At 36.7% G+C, this 18,933-nt stretch overlaps 1 protein-coding gene across 3 annotated transcripts in view; it reads right to left on the bottom strand.

The window, feature by feature from the left end:
• The window catches only part of RUNX1 (RUNX family transcription factor 1), a 339,165-nt gene that overhangs the window by 239,776 nt on the left and 80,456 nt on the right, over positions 1 to 18,933 (bottom strand). The window contains exon 2 of one of the 3 annotated variants that reach the window (XM_020995864.2): positions 9,865 to 9,911. The exons of the other annotated variants lie outside the window; for them this stretch is intronic. The gene's annotated coding sequence lies outside the window, so the exon portion shown is untranslated. The remainder of the gene's footprint in view (positions 1 to 9,864; positions 9,912 to 18,933) is intronic. 3 annotated transcript variants of the gene reach the window in all.

Below are 18,933 nucleotides of genomic sequence, written 5' to 3'. Positions count from 1 at the left end.
GATCCAAGTATTTTGGAGAGCAATTTGGAACTATGCCCAAAGTACTATAAAAATGTGCATAGCCTTTGACCCAGCAATAACACTTCTAGGGCTGTATCCCAAAGAGATCATAGCAAGGGTGAAAGGACCCATATGTAAAACAAAACAAAACAAAACAAAACAAAACAAAAACATTTATAGCAGCTCTTGCTGTGGTGGCAAAGAATTGGGAATTGAGGAGATGCCCATCAATTGGGGAATGGCTGAACAAACTGTAGTGTATGAATGGAATGGATTACTATTGTGCTATAAGAAATGATGAACAAGTGGACTTCAGAAAAACCTGGAAAGATTTGTATGGACTGATGTTGAGTGAAATGAGCAGAACCAGGAGAATGTTGTACACAGTAATAGCCACATTGTGTGATGACTAACATTGTTAGACTTAGCTCTTCTCAGTAGTGCAAGGATCTAGGATATCTCCAAAAGTCTCATGACGGATAATGCTATCACATCCAGAGAAGAACTATGGAGTTTCATGTGGTTCCTCCTATTGGTTCTCATTCTTCTTTATAACATGACTAATGTGAAAATGTTTAATAGGAATGTATATGTAGAGCCTATATCAGATTTCACACTGCTTTGGGGAGGGAGGCAGTAAGAGAGGGGGAGAAAATTTAAAACTCAAAAGCTTATGGAAGTGATCATTGAAAACTAAAAATGAATTAAGTAATTAATTAAAAAAATCTGATACAATGTTCATCCTTCCACTCTTATGGTACTCCACTTCTACAAAGAAGTGGAAGTAAGAGATCAGGGGAAGCATCTTCTCATATCTTTTCTCTTGGACTTAATTTGCTTATTACAATTTTATAACATTCACTTTCTATTATTTTGTTGTTATTCTTTCCATTTACTTTGTTGTATTCATTGTGTATGTTCTTTTCCTGTTTCTGATTGCTTTATTTTGTATCAGCTGACATAGGTCTTTTCAGAATGGTTCTCTGTATTCACCATGCTTATATGTTCTTATGAATGTACTTACTACATTCACGTACTACAATTTGTTTAGTCATTTCTCCAGCTACTGGAATCTAGTTTTTCTGTTCTTTGCTGCAATAGAAAACATTCATATCAATATTTCAGTGTATATGTGGCTTTTCTTTTCTTCTTTTTTTTTGGCTAGGCAATGGGGTTAAGTGACTTGCCCAGGGTCACACAGCTAGCAAGTGTTATTGTGTATGAGGTCAGATTTGAACTCAGGTCCTCCTGAATCCAGGGCTGGTGTTCTATTCACTGCACCACCTCACTGCCCCCAGCTTTTCTTTTCTTATCATTGACTTTCTTGGGGTATATATCTAACAGAAGAGTCTCTGGGTAAAGAATAGGTGCATTTTAGTTATTTTCTAAGCATAATTCCAAAATGTTTTCCAAGACAGTTGTACCAATTCATGGCTCCATGAATAATGCATTAGTCATGTACATCATCTTCAAGATGATTCCTAAAAAAAAAAAGATAAATAAAATGTATCCCAGCATTACTAATCCTAAGGCCACCATTGCTAATGTTTTTCATTCAGAGAAACACCTCTTTATATCATTTCCTGAAGTAAGACTCAATAACAAAAGATCTCTTCAAATCCATGATAACTTAAAATAACAACCACCACTACCAGCTAGAGGTATTACACTTTGTCAAAGAACATTTGATAAGCCAAGTAATGCCACTGAGGTATTGGGGAAAACGTTTGTATATTAACTTTTGCTAGATCTTTCAAATAAATATAACTTTGTAAAAGTTAATTGATATTAAGTATTTAAATGGAACTGGGGCTCTAGTCACTAGCCCCTAATAATGACAGGATCACAGCTTGTGGTGAATACTTCAGAAATCCCTCTGAATACTCTAGAAGCCTGAAGGGCAGATGTAGCAGTATGATTTTGGGAGAGTAAGCCACAGCATGCAAACTACAAATGTGTATGTCTCCTGCTTTCCATTTATCTGTGTGTTTAGACACTTTCTTAAAGAACAAGACTTTTTGTAGGCACTTAATGTTTATTGAAATGAATTAAATTTTGTATTCCAAAGTGATATATTCTGGAAAAATTGTGTACAAATATGTCTAAAGTCCTTTTGTTAAGCTTTTGGTAAGGTGAATTATTATATCCTTTCTCCATTCGTTTTTTGTGTAAAGTTTGTCTACCAGATTTGCTTAATGCAAACTATACCAACAAAAGATTAATGAAGCATGCTTTCCCCTTAAAAAAATCATAGGTTCACTTGTTACACTGACAAAATTAACAAGATACCTGTAAAATCTTCAGTTCAGTTGGTGGTATCTAGGTACAATTGTTGACAAGTCTTTGACTTGTTCTTTAAACCCATGGTGTCAAACTCAAATAGAAATGAGGGCTACTAATCCATATATAAGGATCTTTGTAGGTTACATATTGACAGTTTCAAAATGTAATATTATCTATGTTTTATTGTATTTTTATTTATTTTGTTAAATATTTCCCAACTATATTTTAATCTGGTTCTGGCTGCACTTGGGAGTGTTGAAGGTCATATGTTTGACACCTCTGCTGTAAACCACTTTCTCAATATTTAAATGTTAAGTCCACTGTTACAGTATAAGAATTTTAGAATAAATGAATCTCATCAATGATATTCAGTCTCATTAATTGCTAGCAATTGCAATTTTGTCTGAGTACTAATTTCATTTTCTGAGTAAAGTGTCTTAAGAAATATATAGTGGAACTACACTATAACCTGCTTAGTATGATTTGAATATACTTCAAGTCAAATAAAGTTCTTAGATCATGGCAACAATCATGGTGAAAATCTTACATAATTTGTTAGACAGAAAGGGTAGGTCTTAATTTTGATCCTTAATTCCAGAATCATACAAAAATTTCTTTGTATCCATTTTAAAGCTTCAGAAGGATATAGCCACTCAAAGGAAAGTGGAAAATAAAGTTTAGATAATTCAACACTCCAGAACCTTTCCTAACCCTCTTCTGCTCTTTCTTTCATTATGTTTATACGTATGGTGAAAAGGGTCTCAATCTGTATTTTATGCTCTGGGGCTAAAATAAACTGGGCCAGAATTAATTGTGTTAGAAAGGTTTTTCTGGTTGAGTTTCTCACTCTCCCATCATTTCCTTTCCCTTTTGACTGTTAAGAGCTAATAAATTGATTAGTCTAGATCCTATGAGAAGGATCACAGCTACTTCAATAATTTTTTAACAACTTGGCCATCATGATAGTTGACACAAATTCACCAGCTCCCGAGTGGTTGACTCAGTTACGCTACATAGACTCAGTCTGCAAATTCAACCAGATTTTTTTCTTTTCCTGAAACTGACATGTTTCAGATGAAAACCTTAGCTTCAAACTGAAACCATGAAATAAAATGGTGGTTCAGTGTGGTTTTGACTCAAACCCAGGTGAAGTTTTGTGGTTCAAGAAGGGTTTGCCTTGAAGCCAGACACAGCTTGCTGGAGTTTGGTTGAATGTTGTTTTAAGTTTTAGATTTTGTTTGATTCTGATGCCCAAAGCAGAATCAGGGAGTTCAGAATAACAAAGTGAAATAAATGAAATGAGGCTGGCATGAAATTTTTGTGAACATAAACAATCTTGCTTCCCAGTGTCCCAGTGAAGTTGTCTTCTCTGTCAATGTTTGTTATTGCTTACACTTATGTATACCAGTTTTCAGTTTGATGAGAGTCTCTGAAATGAATGGAAAGTGATCTTGCATTCCTCTTTAGGGGAGAGTACAAGTTAGCTCAGTTAGAAAATGGTTGCTTATTTTTATTTTCCTTTAGCTTGTTTATCCAACAGTCATATTAGTCAATTCTTTAGAGGCAAGGACTTTCTCTAATTTTATAAAGCATACAGTGGAAGCTACAGGTCAACATGTCTTGGATTCATATAATTGTAACATGTGCTTATGCCATACTCACTTATCCTTTCAAATTATTATTTACCTGGGGACCAGGGGAATAACTACAAAGAATGAAAGCCGAGAGATATCACAGTAACTACCTTGTTGAGACTTACTGGAAGTTTCCATTAGCAATGGACCTGAAAGCAAAAGAGAGGTCAGGGAATTAATTGATTAGACCTCTGTTGGGCTGCATAGGTCTGCAGATCCCTTTTTCCTCTCCTTGCCTTTGAGAGACAATTACTGATTTCCATGTGGGGCACAGGGAACAGGCAGCCATGGTGAATGGGCCAAGGCAATAGGGTAGATTTCCTGTTTGTCATCTTGGGAACAGGCAGCTGAGAATTGGCTGCCACTGGATTCAGTTCCATGTGGGAAAGCCATGTGGGAAAGCAGCAGCTGACTTTGGGATTGGGGGACTGCCAGACAAGGTCAGAAAGCTGCCAGATGCAGCCTGAGACTCTATCTGAGGTAACTGGGACTAAAGGAAGAAAAGCTGAGGCCAGCACTGGACAACTCAGACTCAGGAGCAGAGGTGATAACTGGAGTATGAGGAGGATAGATGGCCCTGTGTACCTGAGATGATCAGTTATTATGAATCCAGATGGATTGATGAGCCAAGTACAGGGAGATGTCTCCCTACCTGTGATTCTCTTGCCTTCCCTTGTATATAGAGCTGGGGTTCCAGACATAACACACTTACACCTTTATACCCTTTCCATAATCTGTAAATATACTTCAGGAATTCCCTGGTCATACCCAAAGAAGTAACTGCAGGAAAAGTTTTCAGAGATGACAGCAGATAGATGAAGCACTTTATGTTTTTCATTTTCATTTCACATGCTTAATTTTTACTATCTTTAATTACCTATGTGGCCATTGCATGTTGAGGACCTGTTGCCTGAGAATGCAGGTATTATTAGCTGAGGGAGGACTTAAAAGGCACTATAGTGAGCACTGAAAAGCATCAAAAAAAATAAAATTTACCATATTTTAACAGACAGGAAATGAGTAGTTACTGATGTGGTAGTCATATCAAAATCAGGTGTCTGGGTGTAGTGAAATCTTTAACTGGAGCAAGGGTGAAAGTCAACATCAAATTAAAAGGAAGGTTACTAACAAGAAAACACTGCAAGCAATTTTAACAGCTTCATCCTAACTGATTCAAATGAACTGCTGTTGGTGAAAAATGAGAAGTGGAAAAAGACAAAGATATTGACCTTGATTGCCACCACTTCCTGTCAGTGTTTAACCAATGGAAAACAATTGCTATGAAAAGGAGGTCAAAAGGATCCAGGACCTACTTTAGCCAGCAAACACCATATCCTTCCAAAAAGAAAGAAATGGCTGTTAGGTCAATACCTGTTTAGAATATGAACACATTTGTAAAACACTACAGAGGAAAATGGAAAGACCATACTATCAACATTACCTTTCAAAACATCAAAACAGTCATTTAATGACCTATTTTTGTCACCAGTGACTGAGGAACCACCAGATTTGGACCATAACATTTGATGCCCCTGCTTTATGATGAAGTAGGGATCACACTTAGGAAGACAAATTGGGAGAAGTAGTGGACCAGAGTAAGTACATACTGAGCGATTTTGTACTAAAAGCAATAGAACCTAGAAAATATTGAAAATATAATTTTACAATGATCTTCCAATGGTGATTACCCACCCCACCCCAACCTCTCAGGAGATCCAGATATGAAGAGAATGGGAAAAATATGGATGATATTAACATACTCTTAAGAGGCAGCTAGATGGCTCAGTGGATAGATGACAGGGCCTGGAATCAGTAATACCTGAGTTCAAATCCAGCTTCAGACACTTACTCCCTGTGTGACCCTAACCAAGTCACATAAGCTTGTTTGCCTCAGTTCCTATCTATAAAATAAGTTGGAGAAGGAAATAGCAAACCACTCCAGGATCTTTGCCAAGAAAACCCTATGGACAGTATGTCTATGGGGTCATGAAGAGTTGGATACAACTTACTGACTCAACAACAATGACAACAACAAAATATGCTCTTAAAGAGGACAAAAAAAACATCATTAACTACTGAATTATGTATCTACTTTCTTATCATTATAAAGTCTTTATGAAGATGGCTAATATGAATTTTGAGGGTATCCATGGAGAAAATTTGAGTAGAGAGTAGGTAGCTTTTGCAAATGATTCAGTATAGCAGGTCACATCTTTACAGTCATGCAATTGGCTGAAAGGTGCAGAAGATACAAAATTCTGCTGTGCTTGTTTGTTGATTACAAAAAAGCACTTGACCTGGTAGAGAAAAATATAGCTTTGAAACCCCTGCACAAACAAGGTATTGCTCATGCACATGCTAGTCTAACAAGATTCCTATATAAATGGAATTATAGAGATAACTTTCAAACTCAGTTGAGACATGCAATAAAGATATACATCCTTGATACTGTCATGGAAGATGAGCAAAGTCCAAATAGAAGAAAGGTTCTCAAAAAATCATGGATAGCAAGCTGGAAAGGTCCATAGAGGTTATTGAGTTCCACTCTTGACAAAGGTCATAGAGATAGCAAGTAAAACAACCAGATTTCAATCCAGGTACAATATTTGCCGTTACTTCATTCTCCCTCTAAAATGTTGCTGTTTGTAGATGACAATGCACCAATCACATCAAACTCTGGAATTTTACAGGACTCTCAAATAAAATTAATGTCTATGCAAAAGAGATCAACCTAATAATCCATACAAAGCTAAATGGTTAGAAAGTATCAGTTTCTAGACTATAATGGAAAGTTGGACAGCTTGTCCATTGAGTTAACACATCAGGACGAATATTTGAAATAGGAACTGAAGATAGATAAAGAATTCATTACAGAATTGAAGAGGAAGATGAAAGAGGACCTAATTGTATTTGAAAACTTGCACAGTGGTTTTAATGATCCTAATCTGATTCCTTATTCAAAGATCTAGTATCTCTACATAAATGTTCTCCCAGCAGTGCTGAACTGTCTTGGAACATCACAATCTCTGAGGAATCAAATTTGCATGCAATGTGAGCTTCTTATGCAGTGCTTAACCTCTTGATAGGTGTTGGATAGAAGCAGGATATAGCCTATTTCCAATCTTGCACTACTGTTAACAAGTGATAGTAAGGGATGCTGTTGAAAAATGAATGCCCCTCAAAAGGTGGGACATGTGATCTGGTCATGTAGCAAGAGTGAAGCATAGTATATGAATGACCAACTCTTAAGGTATTCAAGATATGTAAAAAAAAAAGACTTAGTAGAAGGGCTCTACCAAGTTGCGTAAGTGCTCAGTGGATTATCTTTGGAAAAATAGGGGAAAGAATCATAAGGGAGATGCTGCATGGGTAAATATAGAACTGTGTGTGCCATTTGTGCTACCAGAGGGAGTAACCACCTTTATGTGATGACTTTGAAGTATTTCTCCCATGAAATTTGTTGAAATATTGAAGTATACCATACAGAAATCAGCCTACCAATCCTCACAAGATCTATAAAAAACACTGAAAATTATGTATTTTCCAGAATGTCTCGTAACACTAATGACTGAAAAAGTTTGTATCAGAGAGGAAATGATTCTCTAAACTGTTCATCAATGGAAAATTAATACAGTGGTTGCCAGAAAGTTTAAAAGGAGAGAGAAGTAAAAAAAAAGACCTACACAAGTAAAGAGAATTTAATGAGAAAAATGAGAATTAGCCATCTCACCTAATAGATGCTTCTATCATTTTACATCCCCCTTCTGCTATGCTAAAGTTGATAGTGGGAAATTCAAGAAAACCATTACATTTAGATCACATAAAAAATCATGACAAGAGGGAAATTATTAACATAAAAATTCAATGGATATCCTAAATATATAATGTATCTCAAACAGCCTCACTTCAAACTAACTATTCAGAATCATTCCCAAAGACATCTGAGTGAGTAATTACCAATACCCACCTGCTATTTGTATATACATATGCTTTTAAAAAAAAGATATAAGTGGAGGATATAGCAAAGGAACTATAATTTCATCAACCAATCTATAACTTTAGTCCCGAGAAGTTGCCTGAGGCACATAGAAATTAAATGAGTCTCTATAGTGAGGTGTAAGACTCTTGAAGTTGGTATAATGGCAAAAGGATGAGTTAACAAATAAACAAATAGCTGCTACCCAATGATATGAAGAAAAAATTGCTTGTGGGCAAAATAATATGAAAACTGGGGTACTAAAGATAGGGGAAAAGGTCTCTTTTACTGGTTAAACTTGCTTTTTCATTCAAGGTCACTGTCAGAAGAAGTATAGATGAGTCTGTAAGATCATCAGACTGTAAAAGACTCATGCCCTAAAATGTTTTGGGAAGTTTTTTGCATGGTCTTGTCCCCATTGAAAGAATAATGAATTCTGATAAATATATTGATATCCTAAGAAACAAAATTAAGTTTCAGGATTATAGAAATTCATAAAAGAAGAAAGAATTTTACAACATTACCTTGCATTGTGTCACATGTCATAAAGGATTAAAAATTCTTAATCCAAGGTATTGACATAAATATGCTTCAATGGCCTGAAAACTATTTGAACCCCATTGAAACCATTGCTACTGTAATTAAGGCCAGTCTTGGAAAATTGGACTACTGGTCAAAGGTATGATTAATATTAGTATGATAAAAGTTTGGTATAATGATGATGAATTAAAGAATATGTATCACAATCTTTTGAACTTAATCACAAATGATGTAAAACAAGTGATTGCAACAAAAGGAAGCCCAGTTGCATATTGAAGTTTTATTGTTGTGGTTTTTTAAGGTGTAAAAAATGATAAGATTTGTTGTATGTCAAGAAATTTAAGCATGTGTGACTCTATCTGCTGGCCTCTGACAAGTCTTCTAGGGATAATGGTTGAAATTCAGTTGAAACATTTTATCATTTCATATTTGTAAGCTCAAGATATTATGGCATTGATTACCAGGTATTTAAGTTTAAACTGTATCACCTTTAGCTCCACTTGCATGGTAGAAGTTGCTTATAGTAAGATTTTAGAGGGAGTCAAGCATTCTAAAATGGATTGTAACCAAGCCAGGATTTATCATACTATGAATGGAATGAAGAATATGTAAGTCCTGCCCCAACTCTGAAATCAAGTCACCATACTTGAAAGTTAGCAATGTTACTATTTCCTGTGTTAACTTCATAGCTTTCATGATGTGCCTGTGATGCATCATGAACCCCTATTTAGGAAATGACATTAACTAAAGCTTTAGTAGTCACCTAGGAGATTTGAGACTAGAAATCTCTCTGGGTGCCAAACTGAACTGAATATAACATTTTCATGAGATGTTTTGAGATGAAGAGCTAGTTCCTCAGTAAGAAGTTAAAATCGAAACCTATATCAAATAGTCTACTACCTCCTTGTATATTAATTTCCTTTTGTTTTGACTTGATTTCATTGACCTGCATAAATCAGTCTGAAAGGCTTGAAAGAGCTCCCTCTGAGATAGGAACAGGATCCACATCTCTAAAGAAAAAGGCTTGAATTCTAAACCAAACACTATGGATTTTTATTTGTGCTTTTTTTTCCCTTACAAGTTCACTACTATTGTCTCGCAAGAAACATTTTCCTATTAATTACAGAAATTGAACTCTCCTCCTTTCTCTTCTAGAATCCCCAAATTAAAGTGAGAATCAGACAATGTGACTGTGACAATGGATCTACTTTTTCAGTGATTTTGATGTGATGAGTGGTTTTGCATGGTCTATAGGTAGCAGATAAAGCTTTTATGGAAAACAGAAAAATGAAAAATGGGTAATGACATTTAAAACCTGGAACTGTCATCTGAAAAAAGAAATTTATTTTATTTTTGTCATGTTCAGAATTAACACAGAGCATAACATAGAGAGCTGATCTCCGGACCAGAAGGCCTGTTTTTGAGTCCTACCTTTGATGCACACTGGCTCTGGACATATAAGACTGATGCATAAGACCCTGCAAAATAAATTCAACTCTCAGTGCCTGAGACAAATCTACAAAGTACTGAACTGTATTGAGAGAAAGGATTTCCTAATCTATGAGTTTCCCATATGAATGAAATCATAAATTCAGTCTTTTTCAGAAATAACCACAGGTTAGTAACTAAAATTTCCCAACAAAAATGCCACAGCAAATAACTAGGTAACCAACATAGAAAAGTGCTAGTCAAAATGTTGAATAGAGCTCATCAACATAAAACTATATTATAAGGTAAAGCTATTGGTTATTAAATGTTGAGTTACCATGAGTACCATGTGTTACCGTGAGATACCAAAATTCACCTTTATTTTCATTCACTAAACATTCATTGAACATCTGCTATGTGAAAGGTTAGGTGCTTGTTATTTTAATGTATAACATAATCTCACAATGTGCCATTCCCTCCAATGCTGCAAATCACAACCCGCCCATCTCCATTTTATCCTGTGTATCTCAAACTCATTTTCTCTCATAAGTTCTCCAGTGGAAATCCTCTTATTTATTTTGTTAAACATTTCCCAATTACATTTTAACCTGGTTCAGGCAGCACTCAGGGAGATTTTCAGGCCAGGCCTGGAATTTAATACTTTTCTTCTACAATACTTCTTAAATCCAAGTAATTTTTAAGGGGTTCTGCTTATTCTTTTGAACCCATAGACCAGCAATTGTAATTTTGCAGCAATAAAGTTGTACTACAATAAAATAAATGAATAGTACCACAATAAAGTAGAGACCCTTCAACCCTCTCCTTGTTATCTGAATGACCTTGGATAAATCATTTAACCTCTTTGGACCTCAGTTTCCTCATCTATAAAATGAGAAGGTTAGAGTCACTGCCAGCTTTAAACCCACTATCCTATCCTATGAAGTTATTTATAGGGCATAATAGGGTTTGTCCCATAGATGATATGAATAGCCACATCCTGTTCTCTAGAAGCTGTTTCCATACCAGGACCATTGAGTGTGATATAACACACCCAATCTATTTTTCATGAGAAATTAGTAATGCTTTTTATTTTATTTTCTTGAGAAAGGAGAAAATGGTAGATTTCTGTGCAGGTGGGACTCTTCTGCTGATCATATCCTGGTAAATCTATTAATAGGATCTGGCTTATATTATTCATCTCCTACTAAAAGCCATATTCACTGCATCAGGAAGTAGTAGGAAGAGGGCAGTAGTGGTTGCTGTTAGGCTTTTCAACCATGTTCAATTCTTTGTGATCCTTTTTGGAGTTTTCTTGGAAAAGGTACTGGAGTTATTTGCCATTGCTTTCTCCAGCTCATTTTACAGGTGAGGATATTGAGGTAGAAGGAGTTAAGTGATTGGCCCAGAATTACATGGCTAGTAAGTGTCTGAGTCCAGATTTGAACTCAGGTCTTCCTGACTCCAGGCCTGGTGCTTTATCCACTGTGCCACCTAACAGAGGTCTGATACTCAATTTAAAAATAAAAGGCATAAATCCTTAGAGCCAGCCTACAAATCCTACCAGCACACCAAGCAGTTTGTTCTTAGTTTATGGATATATTGGCTAACTACAGATGTCAGTATTGTTGTATCATTATAACAAATACTTTGCAAAAAAGTAGCCATCTCAGTGGTCTGTAACTTAATCTTCAATAATACTGTAGCATAAACTAAGTTAAGGTGAGGGTTTCATTTAGAGTTTTTAAGTTCTAGTTGCAAGTTAAAATTGCACCTTTGCAATTTTAAAAGGCCAATTCAAGGATTTTGTATTCCAGATAGCAAATAATGATCTTTTGCTATGTGTGGTTCATTGTGTTAGGTTCTACAGATGGGGCAGAAGATAGAAGCCTGGGCTTGGAGTCAGGAAGATCTGAGTTCAAATATGGGCTCTGATACTTAGTAATTGTGTGACCCTGGGCAAGTCATTTAACCTCAGTTTCCTCACAAGACAATTGGGAGATAATAATAGCATCCACCTCTCAGGGTTGTTGTGAGGATCAAATGAGATATTTCAGGGTACCCAAAAGTCTTAGCGTAGTTTTAAGCTACTAAAGCTTGAAGACATCATTACTTATGGTCTATGTATGTGTATACACACCCTCTTATATGTGTGTGTAAAGATAGATGTAACAAACATTGTATGATGATCAACTATGAATGACTCAGCTGTTCTCAGCAGCTCAATGATCCAAGACAAGAATAAAGGACTCATGATAGAAAGTACTATCCACACCCAGACAGAGAACTGATGGACTCTGAATGCAGATTGAAACATACTTTTTAAACTTACTATATATTTCTGTGTTTTTTCCTTTTGATCTGTTTCTTCTTTCACAACTGTAACTAACATAGAAATTTTTTTATGTAATTGCACATATATAACCTATATCAACTTGCCTACCATTTTAGGAAGAGGGAAGAGGAGGGAGAACAATTTGGAACTCAAAATCTTGTGAAAATGAATGCTATAAATTGACATAAAATTGGGGAAAAAATAAAACACTATAAATAAACAAATACACTTTAAAATAAAAAGATAGATGTGTATATTTCTATATAATGTTAGTATAAAGTATTAAAGTTTAAAACTGGGGTAAAACTCTTGGGGCATCTTTATTTGTAAAATTCTTTACAAACTTTAAAGCACTACATAAATGCTAATTATTATTATAAGTTCAAGGATTGTATAAGTCAGGAGGAGGTAAGACATACAGACATACGTATAATTTAAGATTAAATGTGATCAATAAATTAGAGAGGGAAATCAAGGAAGAATGGGACATTGGGGATAGAAGGGTAACTTCTAGATGGGTACATTAAGGTAGGCTACATGGAAAGCATGGCATCTGAGCATTGTCTCCAGATAAGAGAAGGCCTTTAACAGGCAATGATAAGGAGGGAATCCATTTCTAGGCATGAGGGAATGACCTACACAGAAGCACATAGGTGGAAGATGGAAAAATGAGACCAATGAATGTCTAATAGTCTATTTTGAGTGAAAAAGAGCTCATATAACATGGAGAAGTATCAGATAAAGCCAAAAAAGTTAAATGGGAGACAAATTGTAGAAAGCCTGAATGCCAGGATGAGAGGTTTGTATTTTGTGCCAGAGGGAATGGGGTTTGAAGGTGTCTCATCCATTTACTAGATGGTAAGCTACTTCAGGACAGGATGCATATTGTTTTATGTCTTGGAATCCCACCAAACTGATAAAAATAGAAGCCCCTACAAGGTACACAATAAATATTTGTTGATTATATTGTTGCCTACTTTGTCATCAATCTTATTATTTTACTTATTTATATATTTTGTATCTGCTAGGAATGTGCTACTGTACTCAGAATAAGGCCTTTCGAGTGGGTTCACTTGCAAACAATGACACATATTATGAGTTTAGACAGAAAATGGAAGAAGGTGTTCTGATATTAGTGCTGTTTTCACTACAATTCCAAGGCTAGTCCAAAGCAAAGTTAACTCAATTAAGACTATCTTTAGTACCCCAGATTTACCCCTTCACCTCCACCCCTACACAATAACCTCTATGCTTTCTGATCAAAATTAGCTTTCAGAACTTTTTATTTACTAAAGTGCATATGATTAACTATTTAAAATGTCACCATTCACGTGTGTGGACTTTAATAGCCACTGAAAATCTAGAGGTAGAATATGAGACATTAGCCAATTATTGAGGAGGCCTTTTGAGACACCTCAGGTTTCCTAGCAACCATAGAATGATACTTCGCATCTTGGGTCATCTCCACTCATCCTAATGAATATCTGACCACTGGACCCAGATGGCTGTGGGAGAGAAAGAGAGGCTGGTTACTTAGCACAGCCCTCCTTACTCAAATCATAGTCAATTGCAAGTCATGTCATCTCCCTGATGTCATGGTTCTCTTTGAGAATGAAGGACAAACCACATACACAGCAATGATACTACAATCAATCAATCAACCAACCAGTATTGATGAAACACTTACCGTGGATTGGGCACTGTGCTAAGTATTAGAAACACAAAGACAAAAATGAAATAGTCCCTGCCCTCGAAGAGCTTACATTTTTTGGGAGAGACAACATGCACACATCTTGGCACGTACAAAATACATACCATGGAGAGATGGCATGGTGTAGTAGAAAGGTCACAAGATGTGCAGGTAGACTACCTGAAGTCTACTCTGCTGTCATCCCTAATGCAGCTACCTCCCACTTAGGAGATTTTGGAAGTGAGCTAGGACCTCACATGGGAAGAGCACATTGGTGAAAATAAGCTGGTGGCACTTACTCTGCGCATTCTGGTTTATAACCCTATTGGGGGTTATGGTCCCCTTAAAAACTGTTGCAAGTTCTCTGTGGAAATTTAGGCCCTTTGTGTTGCTGCTAGTTTTAGTGAGCCTTGCTTCAGTGCTAGACTGTTGGTGCCGTCTCTCCTGCTTCTCTGCCACCCTTAACTTAAATATATGGACTTAACATATAAACATATATGTCTTAGTAAGGCATCTGGCCATTCTTAAAATCTCTTTGAATACCCTGTGGCTCTTTTTTTGGGGGGGGCAGGCTTCCCTTTACCCTCTCTGTTGTATGAGGGTAAGACTTGGTAAGTGGCTTTATCTAGGCCACAGCTAGCTAGTTACCTTGCTCCTTAGATCCTACCCCTGTAGGATCTCCCCATTCTCCCCTCAGTTACAGGTCTGCAGCCATATAAATAGTTGAGTAACTTTGGAGCAATCTCTTAAACTCTCTGAACCTAATTTCTTTATTTTAAATTATTTTTGGATAGTAATATCTGGGGCTGGGAGGGGAGCATTGTGGATAATCCAGTGAGCTAATGAATGTGAAAGTACTTCTAAAACTATAAAGTACTTTATAAAGGTGTTGCATATCGGTACTACTGTTACTCTGCCTATGCATAAAGGCCAGCCCACATGTTTCTTGCCTGCTTAAAAATTAGCAGCTGTAGTGGCAATGTGAATTGCAAGAAGCTCTAAGCTAAATGGCAGTGGTGATTCATTCTTCCCAGTAGGAACAACGGGTTTTATATATCTTGAGGGGGAGGTATGAAAAACTATTTTAACTCAAAGTACTTAGATCTTGTTTTCATAGCAATTGCCTACCTGTCAGATTTCTAAATGTTTAAAGCACCTGGTGGTATAGCAGGTGCTCCATGAAGGCTAATTAAATTAAAGGATAATTATACTCAATCTTCTAACTAAATGTTCATCTTTTTCACCTAACCTCCTCTTGTGTTGTGTATTCCACTAGGGATAAATCAAGAATGTGGGGATATGCAATAGATGCAAGCCAGAAAAAAGATAAGGATCTTTTCATTTAGACATTCATTGTTAATATCAGTATAATGTGATTATATTTTAAATGGTTAAATGTAAAAGATCTGCCCACTTAAACAACTTCATACAAACTCTATTAAGGCAAAAAATTACTTACAAGTGGTTTTGGTGATGTTTTAAAAAAAGGGATTTCCAATTCAATTAATTCACTCATTTATTGACCAGACATTTATAAAATAAGTACAATAAACAACTATAACATAAAGGCCAATATGTTTGGTGCATCAGAGAGGTACAGATGGCTATGGGAGTTTAGGGCAAAAAGAGGGATTATTTATTACCAAGATTAGCCTTCTGAGAGAAGGTGGCATTTTAAAACTTTGAAGGATAGGATAGGATTTCAGAAGCAGAAGCAGATAATTGGGGAGGTGGGAGAGGAAGGGCACCGCAGTGGGAAAGAACAGAACAAAATAAAAGAGGTGGAGAAATTCTATAAGAGTAGAGCTATATATAAGTCTAGGAGTCATGTATAAGGAATCATGGGAGTGTTACTCAGAGAATGTAATGAGTAAGGTGATAAAGAACTTAGGGTGGTAGAAGAAGGGCTAAATAGAGAGAAAATGAGTGGTAAGAAACATAAGAGGAATTTTCTATATTTTTAGAGCTGGAATGGATCTTAGAAATCATAAAATACAACAGTTTCATTTTACCAAACACAGTGTTTTGTACATAGTAAGTGTGTTATAAATGTTTTTGAAGTGATTTACAGATGAGAAAACAGACCCAGAGAGGGTAAGTCTTGGTAAGTGGCTTTATCTAGGCCACAGCTAGTTAGTGGCAGAGCCCAGACCAGAGCCAAGATCTCCTAATACCCAATTCTCTTTCCATGCTAATATGCTGCCTCAAGGACAACCAGGAAAAAAAAATGTTGTCCCAGAAGCCAAGGGAGAAGAAAATATCAAGAACTGAGAGTATACACTTACTGTCCCTCTTTCCTCATCACCTGCTATATCCTAAGCCTCCCCCCCCCCAAATCTGTTTTGTGTCCCACTACTGTACTGGAACTGCTCTAATTTAAGTGAAAATCAGAATTTGAATTTAGATCTTTCTACTTCAAGTTCAGATTTCTTCTTGCTGTGTCATACCACTGACTTATATGCCATCATTACTAGCCTTAAAGGTTACTTTCTAATCAACCAACCATGTATTAACTAAAAACCATATACCAGGCACTCTGCTAAGACCTGGGGATACAAAGAAAAAGCAATACCTATCTCCCTGCTCTCAAGGAGATCACATTCTAATGGAGGGATATATATCTATATATCTATATCTATCTATCTATCTATCTATCTATCTATCTATCTATCTATCTATCTATATACACATATATATATATATGTGTGTGTGTGTGTGTGTATGTATGTATGTAAATATACATACATATATGTATATAGATAGATGCCCACCCATAAAGGCATGCATGTATATATGTGTAAATATGTGTGCATACCCATAAGTACAAAGATACCTACAGAGTAATGAACTAATGGGGCTGTTGAAAACTCACTTTTCAACACAGCATCAGTTGCGGTTAAGAAATTTAAATTCCTTCCTAGTGAGTGCAGGGTGCTGTCAGGAACTGCAACTTGGGAAAGGACCTGGATTTTCCTCCTCTAGCGGCATTTGCATTTTGGTGAGTCACAAAACCCTTTAGCTAAAGGAACAAGTTCTAATTATGGAATTTCAGGCATTAAACAGTGAGTTGGGGAGACACCTCTCTGATCATATTACATAGGCAGCTGTCAATTATTTCTTTCCTTTCAGAGATGCTCAATTTTCAGAAGTGTCCTCAAGGTAGTCACCCTGGCCTGTGCTAGAGACAGCTCGTACTTGTTAGCAAGAACCCTTTGTTAAATTTTCAGTGTGAGCATTTACAGCTCAGAAATCAGCAAATGCCACAAATCAGGGCTTAATTTATTGTTTTGTTCATTGCCTAGACTTGAGAAAGTGATGAAGAAAATGTTAGTAATGGAGATTAAACTTTAAAATGTGTCATGCATTTCGAGCCAATTTTTAAACATTTACTAGTACACCCTTGTCCTCACCCCTCTCATACAGCCAGTCCACTCTTTAAGTTTGGATTTTAGGCTCTGTGGGGTATTGCCAAGCATCAGATCTAGGGCAAAAGAATGATCCTGTATTCTTACTGTCCATCTGTAAATGGGGATAAACATGCCTTCTCAGGGCTTTCCCAGATCATCACCCCTGCTCTGGACTTGTTTTCTTTGATTATAAATCTTGACCCTCAGAGTTAACTACTTTGATATGACACTGCTACTCCCTAATCCCTTCCCTTTTTGTACTATCATCATTCTTACCTTGCCAAAACCCAACCACAGATTACTCCTGACATTTGCTGCCTCCCATTCCTGCTCAGTCACACTGAACAGGGATGGAGGAAGTCAATAGCCATGCTTACTGTCCCCACCAAAATTGTTTTGTCATCTAATTTCAACTGAGCTTTTGCTGAAGCAAAATTCCCTCTACTCTTTTCTAAGTAAGTTGAGTACCTCTGAGACTCAGAGAAGTGGATGGGGTAGGGTGGGGGAGAAGGACTGACGTTTTTACAATCACTGGAATGAGCAACTTGAGTCCAAGTGGAGGGCATTAAGATGAGGTGGCTGGGCAAGATTTGGCTTTAGCTTTGAGAGGAGATGAACAGTCCTTCCCTCCAGCCCATGACTTAGGGGAGCAGCAGCAGCAGTGGTGGTAGCAGCTAAACAGAAATGGGGGATGGGAATTGGCATCGAAATGGGAGAGAGTAGACACTAGACATGGCTGAAGCAAACCTCCACTTCATAGAATAAAGAACTATGACTACACTTGGATGTGATCCACCTTTTAAGAATAGAGGAGAGCTGCAGAAAAGTTTTACTCTCCCCTTTCTTTTTCTCTTTCCTTTCTGTCTTAAAGGACAGATGTTTAAATTTTAGGTTCCTTGTTTCTTTTAAAGCATCTCTGTGCTTTTGAATAGTACTTTAAAGCCAGCTATCTCTGGATAAGATCATAATAAAGATTTTTGAATTGCATCATAGCATAATGGATAGAGAGCTGGTGTTGGAGCCAGGAAAACTTGAATTCAAGAGCCACCTCTGACACATGTTGCCTGTATAACTCTGGGGAAGGGAAAGGAAAAAAAAAGAACATCACTGCACTAACCACTTTACAAATATTGTCTCATTCCATCTCACAACAACAGTTCGAGGTATTACTTCCATTTTACAGTTGAAGAAATTGATGCAGAAAAAAGTTGAGTGACTTGCCCAGGGTCACACAACTAGTAAGTGTAGTGGGCTGAATTTGAACTCATCTTCCTGTGTCTAGAACCAGCATTCTATCTACTGCACCACCCAGCCACCTCCGGGCAAGCCTCTCAGTACTCTAGTCAACTTTTCTAAAACTATAAATGGTACAGAAGAATTTTGTTGGTAGAGGGACATTTCTTACCCTAAAGTTCCCTATACCAATGCAATAATAGGTCCAGGTCCTATCTCAATTTAGGTCTTAAACTTCTTAGAGACTGCCAATGGGAGTGAAAGGCTGCTAATGGGTAGCTTGGCAGCTACCAGAATTTAAATAGCCCAGGCAACCACCCTGTCCTAGTGATCAGGCTTCTACTCTGATACAGGGTCACTGAGTTATGGTGATTTCATTAATAAACTATACTTTTTTTTTAAGATCTCTA

This window comes from Phascolarctos cinereus, unplaced genomic scaffold (genome assembly GCF_003287225.1).
Source record: "Phascolarctos cinereus isolate Bilbo 61053 unplaced genomic scaffold, phaCin_HiC Scaffold_726;HRSCAF=1367, whole genome shotgun sequence".
Lineage (NCBI taxonomy): Eukaryota > Metazoa > Chordata > Mammalia > Diprotodontia > Phascolarctidae > Phascolarctos > Phascolarctos cinereus.
This window is presented reverse-complemented; position numbering and strand designations above follow the sequence as displayed.